The sequence below is a fragment of the Temnothorax longispinosus genome, chromosome 7 (assembly GCF_030848805.1).
Source record: "Temnothorax longispinosus isolate EJ_2023e chromosome 7, Tlon_JGU_v1, whole genome shotgun sequence".
Lineage (NCBI taxonomy): Eukaryota > Metazoa > Arthropoda > Insecta > Hymenoptera > Formicidae > Temnothorax > Temnothorax longispinosus.
The window spans coordinates 3,084,166-3,098,241 of NC_092364.1; the positions used below are offsets into that span (position 1 = coordinate 3,084,166).

The 14,076-nt window shown below is 48.9% G+C and overlaps 1 long non-coding RNA gene across 4 annotated transcripts in view; it reads right to left on the reverse strand.

Annotated features, from left to right (window-relative positions):
- The window catches only part of LOC139816875 (uncharacterized), a 159,236-nt gene that overhangs the window by 138,701 nt on the left and 6,459 nt on the right, over positions 1–14,076 (reverse strand). Inside the window, exon 1 of one of the 4 annotated variants that reach the window (XR_011733105.1) lies at positions 9,997–10,394. The exons of 2 other annotated variants lie outside the window; for them this stretch is intronic. This is a non-coding gene — a long non-coding RNA (uncharacterized lncRNA). Of the gene's footprint in view, positions 1–1,781; positions 1,979–9,996; positions 10,395–14,076 lie in introns of those variants that run through there. One more of the 4 variants, XR_011733103.1, reaches the window with a different exon arrangement.

The window sequence follows — 14,076 nt, forward strand, 5'->3', positions numbered from 1 at the left end:
AACATTCTAACACTTCCTTCACGAAAAAAAAAAGATTAGCTATTATAGCAAATCTAATCGTAAAATATGGATAACTAACATTTTTACAGCGAGAGGTATAATTTAGCAATAGTAGCAAAACTTTAACAAAAGATTTTGCTACTATTGCTAAATTATCCATATTTTACAACTAGATTTGCTATAGTAGCTGAATCCTTTTTTTCCATGTTTTGAATAAATAAGTCCGGTCTGCACTCTTGCCCAGTTCGTATGGGGAGAAATTGTCCTTTCTCCGATTCCTACATCTCTTAAATATCTTTCACATATCTCACGATTTTCACCGTTGTAAAAATTGACAAATATGTGATTATAGACCTTTTGAATTAACGATAACTATATTGTGAAGTTGTATCTTGCATTTTATGAAGATGTTACTGAAGCTAATTTAAGCTAATTATACATGTATATAGACACATATATGCAATATTTAATATATGCATCATTAATATATGCTGTACGTTTTCGATGGCTTGACTTTTTAAAACTCACTACGCTTTATCTTATATATCCCACACTATCTCATCTTCTTACGTTTTTTTACCATTTTATAATGTATTTGTTCTAGCAGCTGCATAAATTTAAATAGAATAAACTTAATACACGGATATCTCTAAGTAGAAAAATTACGTTACATTTCAAAAACTAACGGTATTCCTCCATATTTTTATCAAGAACAAGTGTATCACACATAAACCAAAGAATCCCCGTGTATGAAAATAAACTGGAGGGGGCGGAGCATCACGTACACGGTCCTCCAGATCGCAGAGACGCAAAATTACGCGCGACACCTTCGTTACCGTGCGAATCGCGCCATAAAGCTGGCGCGTAATAAAATCACAATTGGCGGCCGCGCATGGGGAAGCAGATATATATGTATAATATTGCGGGAGAAAGAGAGAGACGGAAAAGGAGGAAAAGAAAAGGAGAGGGGATTCTGGCGGCAGATTTATCGCGAAAATCCAGGTTTACCTCCACCCATCGAGCCCGGCAATAAAGAACCGAAAACTATCGTCCGGATATTGGTCCATATCCAAACAGAGGACCGGCTGTGCTGGTCTCGCCACCGGTAGCAGCGGCAGCACCAACCACCATCATCGCAATCGCCATCCCCTTCGCAAACGACGCGAGGACAACATGCGATCTCAAGGAAACAAACACGGTCGCGAAAAGCACGAGGGAAAATAGAAAATGAAGAGAGAGAGAGAGAGAGAGAGAGAGAGAGAGAGAGAGAGAGAGAGCGAGAGAGAGAGGGGGGAAATAGAAAAGAGAACGAAGACAAAGGGATACGTAGTCGGCAGGGAGAGGGGGTGGGGTGGGGTGGGCTTTGCGTCGCTGTAGGTTAAGCCTGATTTGCACGACGTTGATTTTTACCCTAGCGTACATTCTCGACGGCACACCGAAGGTAGATAGAATGCAGATCGAACGATCCTTTCGCGAGGCAGGACTTAACACATATCGGGTTTATTCGCGCGTGTATAATATACGGGGTGTCTCGTATCTCAGATCTTTAAATCGAAAATACTAAAAACTTTCGCCTGTCTTAAGTTAGTGCTAAAAAAAGTAACATTTTGTGATATCTCCGCGCTAATCCTTTACGATATTTATTCGATTTCTTTTTTTTACAATTAAATCCGACTTTTATTTTGTCATTTGCAACGCGCTTCCCCGGGTAGTTGAGAAATTGAGTAAGGACCAAGGGTAAAACGGTTGATTTCCCAGCACTTGCTCCCTACTCTACGTACAACGTACAGCTTCCGCTATACCAGCCGGCGAATCAGCGTGCCGTTCCCCGGGAAAGAAGTGTCGCGTAATCCGGGCTTTAGGTCGAGAGAGCGAACGGTGTGCACACCGCGCGCATGTAACGCCCACGCCACACGGTGCATTGTACACCCACACAGCGCTCGACGCGTTGCCTACGTACAGCAGTCCGGTGGGTGTAGGTAACGGGGCTGAACTGAACCCCGCTGCGGAGTCGCGGGGCGCGGGGAGCAGGGGAGCCCGGAGTGGTGGTGAGCCGGTCGGGCGCGGGGGAGGTTGCCGGGCCGGCGGTGGCGGTAACGCGATAAACGGATTAACGGCGAGCTCGAACTCGAGCCCGTAGTTCGGCGGTCGGGTTCGGTCGCGGGGATGGGGACGGGTTCGTGCGCCGCACGGAAGGGGCGAAGGGAGAGAGAAAGAGAGCGTGGCGGGGTGAGGACGACGCGGGAGGGTGGGTAGAGGGCGGTTGGCGGATGTCACGGCATCGCACGTTGCCCGACACCCACGACCCCGACAACCGCCGCCGCCGCCGCCGCCGCTGCCGCCGTCGATCCCGCCACCGCCGCGCTCCGCACTCCCTGGCCTCCTCCTCTGTCCTCCCCTTTTTCTGCCCGTCGCCGACACCGACGCCGCAGCCACCCTCGTGTCGTGTCGGTGTCGTCCCACGCCGCACTGCAGCGCAGCTATCCGCGTCAAAGCTCCGCGCTCGGACGGATTCCCCGTCCGAAGCGCTATATACGTGCGCGCCTATGTACACCTGCACCGCCGCTCATTAGTGCGCGGGGATGCGATAGAATAATAATTTATTATGCCTGGACCGTCCTCGGAGAACGGTCGGTACCGCCGGGAACGATTACGCGACTTTGCGTGACATACGATATAAATCGGGCCAGATCACATTAGACGATTATGATATCGCGTCATTATAACATCATTAAACATTTATTGTAGTTAAATAATTAATAAACGCAGAACGAACATGTGCGATCAATTTGAAAAATAAATTATTCTTTGAAATCAATTTTTTTCTTTAGCAAAGACGTTGAAGCGTCGATAGCTTTCACGTTACAAGCGACGGTAAAAATGTATAGCTTCTCATAATTCTTTAGCTTCAATCCTATTAAAAGAATTTTAGTTCCAGCTTAAATTATTAACTGTAAGACATTTAATATCGAATTTCGAAGAAGTCGTGGAAAAACCGAGAAATCTCCCACTCAAGCTTTCACTAAAGAGGAACTAACTCTAGAGATTGAGCAATGGAGATTCAATTCAGAATAAAATTCTCCACAAAGACTCCATCCATCATGAATTCCACGTGTTGATCACGTATATGCGTTTATGGGCAGGCTCTCTATATAGTATGCGCCGATGTATACGACTACGACTTATATTGCTTGTTCACCGCTTAAAAGTGTCTCTTGCGAGAGTCTATGCTATCTCTGGTCCTCTCTCCATTCAGAGCAAAAGCGGAAGAACTCATATCCCGTCCTAACGCTGCCGTTGATCGCTCAAGAGCTTCATCACAGCCGCCGCGCTCGCGATACTGACGTCCTCCATTTAATCCAGCCCTTCGCCTCCTCCGCAGGTAGTTAGATGTCTATACCCGAGGACATTCTCACGCAGAAAACGTTACGGCGAGAGAGGAGGACTGGCGGAAGGAGTCGGAGGAGGTCGGAAGGGGGGCATTCGTGCGGCCACGGGGGGGGGGGTGGCGCGGCTTTTATGATCGTGCGCCTCGTTTCACGGCGGTTTGATGGTGTCAGGATGAAGCGATGGAGAGCGCGAGGGCCGCGATAATGACGAGAAAGAGGGAGAGGGAACGTTAAGGAGAGACGGTGGAGAATAAAGAGGGAGATCTCTGAGAAGAGAAAGGTAGAGAGAAAACGACGAATCGAGCGGGGAGGATGGCGACCGAGGCAAAATGGCGTGCGGCACCCCATCCTGTCGGAGAAACGCGAAGCGAGAACACCGTGCCCCGCATTTTATCGCGGCGGCTTCATCTTTATTTATCGCCGATACGACTTTACGGCATACATCCCTCCGTATTCCCCGCGGGATTCCGCGCTACGTGCGCTGGCAAAGGGAGAACGAGAGCCGCGCGAGAAAGAACCGCGCGGCAAGTAGAGAGGGTGGAAGCAACCGTGAGTTGTGAGAGGAGCGGGACGGGGGAGGGGCGCGACGGTTGACTCCTCGGGAATGCCTCGAGCATTCCAGGATAATTGTCGAAGTTAGCCCCACGGAGCGGTAAGAGGGAAGGAGATTGATTTCTTCCCGGCGAAACGAGACCGAGTCTCGGAATACTGTCGGATGACGTAAACGAGCACGCTGTACTTTCATTAATCTAACGATATCGGGAATGACCTCGTTATAATTTAAGAATGAGATATACCAGTTTATATGCGTAAATTTGCGCCGACGACGGCAATTCTATTCGTTGATGATGGACACAATACAACATAACGAGGACATCTCGTCATTCGTTAATTCATTGGAATGGCGAAGGTTATTAGGCCCCGTCAACAATTCTATAATAGCATTACTATATATTTATAAAAAATATCTCTGCGAGACGCGTGGAACTTATAGCAAAATTTAATATCGGTCCTCTCCGGAGCGAGCTGCTGCTGCGGATGATTCATTACCGCGTAAACGCGCCTCGCATGATCGGGACGCTCGGATTTTCATCAGCGTAATCCCCGCGGCAGCCGTGTGCGTGCGCGAACGCGCGCGTGTGCGTGCGACCTGCTCGTTATCGACGATCGTGCACGAGTAGACTCCTTCGCCTTCGGTGAACGCGGCGGATAGAGAGAGAGAGAGAGACAGAGAGAGAGAGAGAGAGAGGGGCAGAGCGAGAGGTAGATCCGGCCGACAATACGGCGGGCACGCGAGGGCCATTAAAGGAGCAAGACCTCCCTCGCAATAAACGCCGCCCGTCACGCCCGCTGGAAACGCGGACGTGCACGCGTGCTCGCGATGTGCACGCACACAGAGGCGGACGGAGGCGCCCGTAACGACGTAATATAGAGCGCTGACGACGCGCGCGCGCGCGCACACACATCGCGTTTTCAGCAGCCGCGCGCGCTGCTGAATACCGCGCGCGTACAAGACTTGGTTCACACCGCGCGGGAACGGTCGTCTGGCCCCGGCTATTACGATCCGCTCGTGTATTCCGCGATGCTTGAGCGAGCGGAACCTTTATTGGCGCTCTGAGTATAACCCCGCGAGAGACGCAGAACCAAACGCGAATTTTTCTCGAGACCGTAAACATAATATATCGAAAGAAACTCTATAGGATGCTCCGTATTACAAGAAAGGTGAATAAAAAGCGATGCTAACTTTGTTTGCAGGTAGCTATTGATATTATTAGAGTTCGATAGAAAACGGAATGGAAAATGTGAAAAAAATTGACGTTACATACATATGTGTAGATATCAATATTTTACGTAACGTGGAAAAATCTTGTTTCTTTCATCAATTTGCTCCAGAATATTTTAATATCTTTTGTGAAGAATTTAGTACTGCATAAAGGTGATGAAATTACATTTAGAAGAGTTGTATATATGTCCTAAATCCTTTGAATTGATGTATTATAAGAATACTTTGATTGGAACACAAACACACCGAGGAATATTTCAAGAAATACTCTTGTGTCATTCAATTTCAATCAATGAAAATTCGTACTATTTTAGTATTTTCATCACGCTTAGCCATGCAGTCATTCGGTAATGAACAAGATTTGAACTTTCGAACAGCGAAATTTCGATAACTTCAGTATTTATATTTAGTAATGCAAAAGAAAAAAAATGTAAAAATGATGTAGTAGACTATTTCAAATGCAACGAGATTCGCGTTCAAATATATTACATTCAACATCTCGAGGCGTGAGCTTAAAATATGCCTGTATGGAAGCTATTAGGAGTTTTCTGTTTAGAAGTGATGCCCGAGGAAGAGGCCATTTGCGATTAGAGTAGACCCGAGAGAGCAGGTGATCAGAAAAAAGCTGCCGAATAGCCGCGTCACGTGCGAGAAAACGCGGCGGTCGTAGGCAAGAAAAATAGCGAGGACGAAGGCAAAAAGGATACCACAGCGCGCGGTTGGAGGGCGAGACGGGCGAAGGGACGGGGTGGCAGAGAACAGGGTGACGGGGGAAAAAAGCAGGGAAAGGGATGTTGACGCACGTGACCCGAGCGGTCGCGTGCGAGCATCCATCTCTCGTTCTCGCTCTCTCGTCGTCGCCCACTTTTTTTCTCCGCTCCGTCCTCCATCCTCCCTCCCGCGGCCCCCTTCCACCGCCCGCGGCACATCCTGCGATGTACGCGCATCCCCGAAGACAAAGACGAGAGCGACGGTAAAAGGGAGGGTGGAAGAGCGGAATAATTTCGCTCTTCCATCGGCGGAAGTGCGAAATTAAATTAATGCTGATATTGCGTCGAATAATACCAGTTTTCTAGTATTATATATCTGTATCTTAGATGATAAAGAATCGTATCTCCATTATTAGAAATTTAGAGAAAATAAGATTTAAAATTTATTATTTCTATGAAAATTTCCGTTACAACTTTTTCTGAACATTGTATCTTAGGAATTAGTGATAATAAACATAAAACCCTTTACCGTTATGCATGTAATTTAAACTCCTGGTATATATTGGAAAAAGTATATTAACTCTAATTTTGACAAAAACTGGAGATACGATTCTTTACCTCTAAGGTACAGATACAATATATTTATTTCTGATCATCGATTTAAGCATATCTTTCATTTATCTATGGAATGTACATAAGAAAACTTTCTTATTTGTATCGTAATCTGTGATTATATCGTATGCAGTACCCACATACCTAAGACGAAATTCCTAGATAAATTTTTAACATTTTATCTTATAGTAGATAAAATCTAAATACTATATATCAAATAAATATAATTTCCTGAGATGTTAAGGGCTTTACAAAATCGGGAACTATTTTAAACACGGACGAGAGACATGCATTTTTTGTAGGCGGTCTCTTTTTCCGGAAAGATCTGCGTCATAAATATGTCGCAACACGGACGGATTTAAGGGACGAAGAGACGCGTCCCGTCGTCCAAGTACCGCCGTACACTCTGAATCCCGCCGAGTCAGCAGCGTTGACGTCGTTCCCCGCGATCGGCTCATCCATATGCATAAGGTCCGGCTTTTATCGAGGCAACAAATAAATGGCGATCCGGCCTCCTCTCTCTCTCTCTCTCTCTCTTGCCCGATGTCTCAATTTCGCGATATCCGGAGATACGCCGGAGACAAGCCGCGCGATTGGACGGCGAAATGGCGGAAGTCATAGGAAATTAATTCGGCCCGAGCCAAGACCAGGCCGCTATTGATGATTTGCAGCCTGGGCCACTCTCGGCCGGCCCTTAATGACCCTCAAGGCCGTTCCCGGCGAGAATCGAGATTCCTGCCGGTAATTTCGCGGAAGATACTCGACGCTCCGCCGACACGTGGCCCTCGTAATGCGTCTTACCCTCCGTTTCCCGCACGATACATGGGCCGAGAGACAATTCTGTTTCGATAGATTATCTCAACATCCGTAATCAATCTCGCGTTCTGAAAGAGTCGACTTAATAATTTTCTATTGTCGCATGAAGATATTTATTAATATTCGATATTTCTCGGGCCGAATATGTTACAGGCACAGTTCGAAATTCGCATTCCGAGGTCGAATGCGAATTTCGAACGTAAGACCGTGGAAATGTCGTTCCATTTATTAAAATTTTCGCGTCGGAGCGTCCGCCCGATGTGTCTGGCGCTCGCAAATCCGGAAGCTTTAAGAGCCGGGGTCGTGCATTCCGCCGGTGTCTCGGACTGCGAAATTATTCAGGAGTCTTCCGCGCCGTAGGATTTGAAGGAAAATATTCGGTGCCCGGGACTTCCTGAAATCTCCATGCAAAATCGAGAGAGAGGCGTCCGGGAGACGGCCACGAGGTCCGGCTCTACGATATAATCGCTAATCCCGAGTAATTTCCGCGGCACGGCATCGCGCGCGGCAGGGTCTATTTACGGGTCTCGTTACGCCCACTTATGCCCACGAGGTGTGCCCAAGCGCGCGCGGCAGTTCGACCTTCATCGAATTCTCAAGATAGCGTCAAGTCTTTATTTGACAGGAACAGGCCCAGCGTGGAAGTTACGGGAGCGAGAAAATTCATTTATCATTATTTATTCACTTTCCGACGGGATTAACTTCGTGATGAAAAATGAGACAGACGATAGCTGCGGAATCGAGTATAACATTTATGGTAATGAAAAGAAAAAGTAGAAAAAATAGCGATTATGAATAATACGTAAATGCTAAACGATCATAGCGGAAAATAATCTGTCGAAAGAAGCTGAAATTCGCGAGAATGTTTAAATTTGTATATAGAACCGGATAGAGAATATCGATGTCACACTTTGTAATTATTTCACTTGGATCTCGTCTTAACCCGGGAACGGGTGTCTGGGGGTAATTTTTACACCTCAGTATCGAAAAAATGAAGCTCACAGTAATTTTAATGTGCTTCTTTCAATTTCAAATATTTCTTTAGTTTCTCCTCACTTTTTTCAGAAAATGTTAAGTATCTATTTATATATTATGTGTCTTCAAATCCTAATAAATTATAGAACAATAAAAAATATGCAATATATAATTAAATAACAATGACTTTTAATTGGGGTGTAAAAATCACCACAGGTGACCATTTATGCAAAAAGAAATCAGAGCGTATCAAATGAAAATGAAACAGAATAGATTTATATTTTGAAATGACTCAAGAATTATCTCTTGAGTAGAAAACAATTTAATATTTGATCCAAAAAGTTTTTCAAAATTTCTAGCAAACGCTTCATCTATTTAATTTTTGTCACTGTTTTCTATTTTGTCATTGTTTTCCAAGTTAAATATGCCTCCCCCGTATATCCTCGAAATTATAAATTACATTTCCGCCGCGGAACAAAGTTCGAATCCATCGACGAATAAATTCCCGTTACTTACTTATCGTCATTGTCCTTGATATAATTTGCCGAGATTATTTGATTTCCCTTTTCGTAATAATCTAATCAATTTAACTTCGCCAATCAAATTTCCGCGGAGCTGATCTTAAATTTACGTCAAAGAACGCGTTTCTGTCCCGGAGCTTCACGTGGTAGCCTCTCGCGAGTTACGAGCTCGAGCTCGTAATCAAAAAGATTATCAGAGAACAGCGTTCACGACTGATAAGGAGAAATCGACGTCGATTTAGCCCAAGTATCTCTCCCCGCGCACGGTGATGCGCCGCGCGTGCTGCGAGAGTAGCGGTCACCCCGATATCGCACGTACGGGCGATATTAAGCGGCGTATGACACGAGCGTTCGCGCTCGTGCGCGCGTTAGGGAAACGGGGCGTCGATAAGACATGGTCGTCGGCCGGCAGCGGTCGGTCCCCGACAAGCGGGGAGACAGATCGTGCTCGTTGGCCGCTGCCGCGGCCAACGTGATAAGATAAGTTCGCGCGCCTCCCCCGGTATATGTGTGCGGCGCGCTCGCGTGAATAATAATCGAGGTAGCGCGCGCGCGAGAAGTACAAGAGCCACGAACGGCGCGCCGCGCACACACGCGCGCGCAACGCCGTGCACGCACGCATGTACGCACACAAAGAGGTACCCGGTAGGTAGGTAGGTACCGGCTCATTGGTCGCGCCGTATAATTAATGGGGACGCAAACCCTGGGTGACGTTTGTATGCAAATGCCCGCATGTACAATCTCTCCCGGTCGGGTCGCTCGCTCGCTCTTCTCCCGACCGCGGCCTATCACCACGGACGTCGGCGAACGTCTCGCTCTATCTAGCACACGCTCGGCTCTATCGCCGCGCCGCCGTTCGCCGCGGGGAAAACGCGGCTCGTGTATACACGGCGCGGGATGGTCCCGCGCTTACAACGCGTCCCGGCGCGACGTGGAATCCGTGTTGCGGACGAAATTGCCCCCCCGAATCGCCGCGCGCCTAGTCGATGATGGCTTACGATTCCATTTGCGACGCTTTCCTCGCGAAATGCAAAAAGGAATCCGATGCCGCGCGATCGACCGAGGAAAAATCGAAATCCGAGAACGCGCTTGCCTTCTCTCTCTCTCTCTCTCTCCCTATCTTCAACGATATATTCCCGTAACGCGTCTCGATAGCGCGCGGCATTCTCGATATGTAGCGAGGTGCTCACCAGCATGATCCGCAACGTGGATCCGACGGCGTGGCTGATGACGGAATTCTCCCGTAAATCCGTCGGATCCTGACGGACCCGTTCCTGACGATCGACGACGGGAGGAGAGACGGAGGCGAGAGTCGTTACGCAACGTCAAGCGGGCGATCGATCGATCTGGGAAGTCGCGCGCTTCCCAGCGGTATGCTTAATCGAGGAGTTAATTTGCGTAACTATCGCGCCGCTACACACACATAGAGAAGAAGCGAGAGATATATATATATACATATATACATCGGACTGCATTAGGCTGCGCCAGACTGCACTAGACCTTGTAGCGCGTACGCATAGTGATTCAACGATGGCTAAATAGCGCATATTCAGTGTCGATCTCGTTACAAGTGCGAAACACGTTTAACCCCGCTGGCCGTTAACAACGTCTATAGAGAGGCGTATTGTTTCCCGCCGTGTATTAATGGCACCTTTAGTCGTCGCGCTAAGTAGTCGGCACGGCTAGTTGGGATAAAAATAATCGCCCGCCGACGTATGCTCATTGTGTATGCGCCGGGAGTGACTATAGTCGCGCGCGCGCGCGCGCGCTCCGCTAAGCATGCAGTTATATGTATCGGGAACACAGAGCCGTCCGCCGCCGAGTATCGGTGATAATTCTGCAATGACTACGCGATTTACGACACTAGTGATAAGGAAGATCTCATTGTCGGTCACGAAAGCGCGTGCACGGATCTAAAACCGAAAAAAGTTCAGATCTCTCATGTATACTAAATAAAAAAAAGTGAATTTTACGGCAAAGAGATACGTGACGTGTCCTCGGCGTAGCGCGAAGTCGTTCGAGTTCGAGACGAGTAAAAGCTGCGGCAAAATCAAAATTGAGTTCGACAGATAAACGAGTGACGGGCGACCGCGCGTCGTTTCTTTCGTCTTCTCGTTTCGCCTGGGCGCGGATTCCACGTTGTCGCCACTCGGGGAGAGGCCCCGACTACCGTTACTTACAATTAAACTGGGCATCCGCGCGCGGGCCCCGATCGTTCGTGCCTGACGATCGCAATCGCACGCGTCGTAAACATCCAGGTTACGATTGGTTTCCCTCGGCGCGTCGCGTCGCGCCTCGCCGCGATATCTCCCGGCCGTAAAAGCCGAGACGCGCCGTCGATGCGCGACGCGGGAGCTACCCAGAACGGACGTGCTATGCGTATCCGCAGCGCGAGCGCGCGTAATAACTCGCAATAAATATTGGACGCGTCGGGAACGCGCCGCGCCGCGCGACGACGCCCCGCGCATTGGCGCCGCCAGAGATTTCCTCGGAGAGCCGCACGCGCGTCCTTAATCTTTCGGACAAATAAATTAATCAGACGGATTAATTGGACACTGCGTTGCAATAAAACGCGTGAATATACATTTCGTTAAAATAACGAAAATGTAAAGAGAAGATTAATTTCAAATTCAGAGAAGCTGCGATCGAAGTCGATCTATTGAGCAATTCGATCGGATCCCTCTACTATGCAAATTTCTGTGCCACGAAGCGAATAACGGACGACGCCGATGTGCGCGTTTCGCGAACACCCAGTGGAAAATTATGAAAATGCGCGTCGCGGAACGACCCGGCGGCCGCGGCGACGGCGAATATATACGCGACTGTGTACCGTGGGAGCCGCGGCCGGCAGTGGCACGAGGACCATTAATGATGCATAGCCCGTTGGCGTTAGCCTGGCAGTCATAATGACCAGGTCGACTGGACGGTTGGCTGCTGCCTGGTCGGTCGGTCGGTCGGTCGGCTGGCTCGCTACCTCGGCGTGCTCGTGTCGAAACACGGATGCGTCGTTCAGCGACTATACGAGCCAAGCGCGCATATGTACGTTGTACATACATACGGACTATATATATGTATTTTTTTTCGGCTACCGTTTGTAAATGGCGCTCCCGCCCGTCTCTCCTCTTCTGTCATTATCCTTACTTTCGAGTTCTCCCCTCTCGTTCTCCCCGACGCATCGTGGACCGCTTTACAGCACTGGCGCGCGACCTTATACCATCGTCATGGCTTTTTGCGTTGGCCGCTGTTACCGCCGTCGTCGCCGGAGGCGAACGGAGAGCGGCGCGACGCAAGGATACCGCCGTGTGAGACCGCTGAAATAAATATTCCGGAAGAAGGTGGAAGCGCGCGCGTAAAGCCGTGTTTACGAGCTGCCAGATTCGGAGGCTGCTGGCGCTCGCCGTCTTTCTGGCGCGCGCCGCGCGTTCTCCGATTTTTCCTCAGCTTTAGGAAAATTGGAAATTTTTAGCTCCGTGCCCCTTTCCCTTGTGCAAGAGTGTTGGAACGCGCACTCTCTGGTAGCAGTAAATGTGTGCTTTTTTTAGACAAACTTTGTCCCTTTAGTCTTTTGCTTTTAAAAAAATTTAGGGATGTTTGCTGAAGATAGATATTTAATCTTTCATGATAGAGACGGAGTTACACGTGTGCCATCAAAGATACCCGATGTGATATTTTTCGAGATTTCGATATTTCCTTCGTCGAGAACGCGGATCGGCTTCTCAAATGCAACGTGGCTGCGACCGAGATGCGAGTGCCGCGACGCCGAGGAGAAGCCATCTACTTAACTCATCTGCCAGCGTTGATCGCGATAACGCTCGCGCGGGATGAGTACATACCGGAGATAAGAATAGATACCGCGCGACGAGGCCGCCGGCGCCGCGAGCGCGTCGTCGCATCGAATCGACTACACGAGCGCGCGGAGAGCTGTGCGCTTTAATTTACGCGGAGCTACGCGTCGGTGAGTTAACTAACAAGACGCGCGGTGAACGGAAGCCGGGCGACGCGCGAGATGGCAAAAGAGTCGATCGAGCGGCGATAGCCTCCTTATCGGCATTGCCTGCCTGTCTGCTGCGCATTCCGCGCATCGCGCGGCACGCTGGAACTCGCGTGGAAATTGCTCGCGCGCGTTGGACGCGGCTGTGCCACGACGCGACACCAGGCCGAGCCGAGTCGAGCCGCGCCGCGCTGCGCCGCAGGCTCTCGCGCTCTCCTTAATGAGGATTGTCCTTTCTCGCATGCCGGATAGCATTTCGACACCGGGCGTCTCGAATTTCTCGTGCGCGCTTCTCGCTCTCTCGTGCGTTTATTCTCTTCTCTGCCCCCCTTTCCTCCCGCTCCCCGAGAACGATCGATGCCGAAGCCATCGAGCAGAGCCTCCTCTATCTCGCTCGCACCTTACCTATCTTCCTCTCTTTCTCTCGTCGGATCCGTATTACCCATTAGAAATGGTAGATCTAGCACATAGCGTATACGGAAAAATATCGGGGGATATCTAGGATATTACGGAAGATAATTGTAGAATTAAAGCCATCGCGGAATTGTTGTCGTAAAATTGCAGATGCGTCGCGCGGCTCTCGACACCGAGTGAATCCTGATCGAAACAGCTAGACGCTCAAAGTGCGTTATCCTATATCTTATCCGTATCTTATCTCGCGTCCGTTTCACATTATACTTTACAGACACTTCGTGCGGCGACCGGAATTTATCGTAAACCCGTATCGACGTGCCGTCACATATGAACAAGTTTCTCAATAATTATCTGTGTGACAGGCGTAATCTCTCGTTACCAACGTTATCCTTTCTTAATTAAGGAGAATGATCCTCGAAAACTCGCAAGCTTCTATCTTTTGAATTTTTTTCGTTATAATTAATTTCTTTCGTTTCAAGATACATTACGGAACGAGCGAGTCCGATGCTAAGCGAGAATTTTCATTAACATTTTAGTTAATAAAACCGAGTGCTTTCTGAAAACGCAGGTGACATCCGTACGCTCTCTCTCGTTACAATTGCTTATTATTTCGCCGAGGGGGTCCCGGATCGCGCGCGACTCGAGCGTGAGGATAAAGAGAGAGAAAGAGAGAGAGAGAGAGAGATATGAGTCAGGGCCGCGTGCGCTTGATATTGACGTCGCGAAAGCGTGGAAAGCGGCGCGGGGCGTACGTGCGAAACGCGACGCGTCCGCATACTCGCACGCGCGCGACGAGGCGGGATTCATTAAAAATACACGCCTGTATTTTCTGCGTCGCGTCCGTCGCCGCCGGCAAACGCGCGCT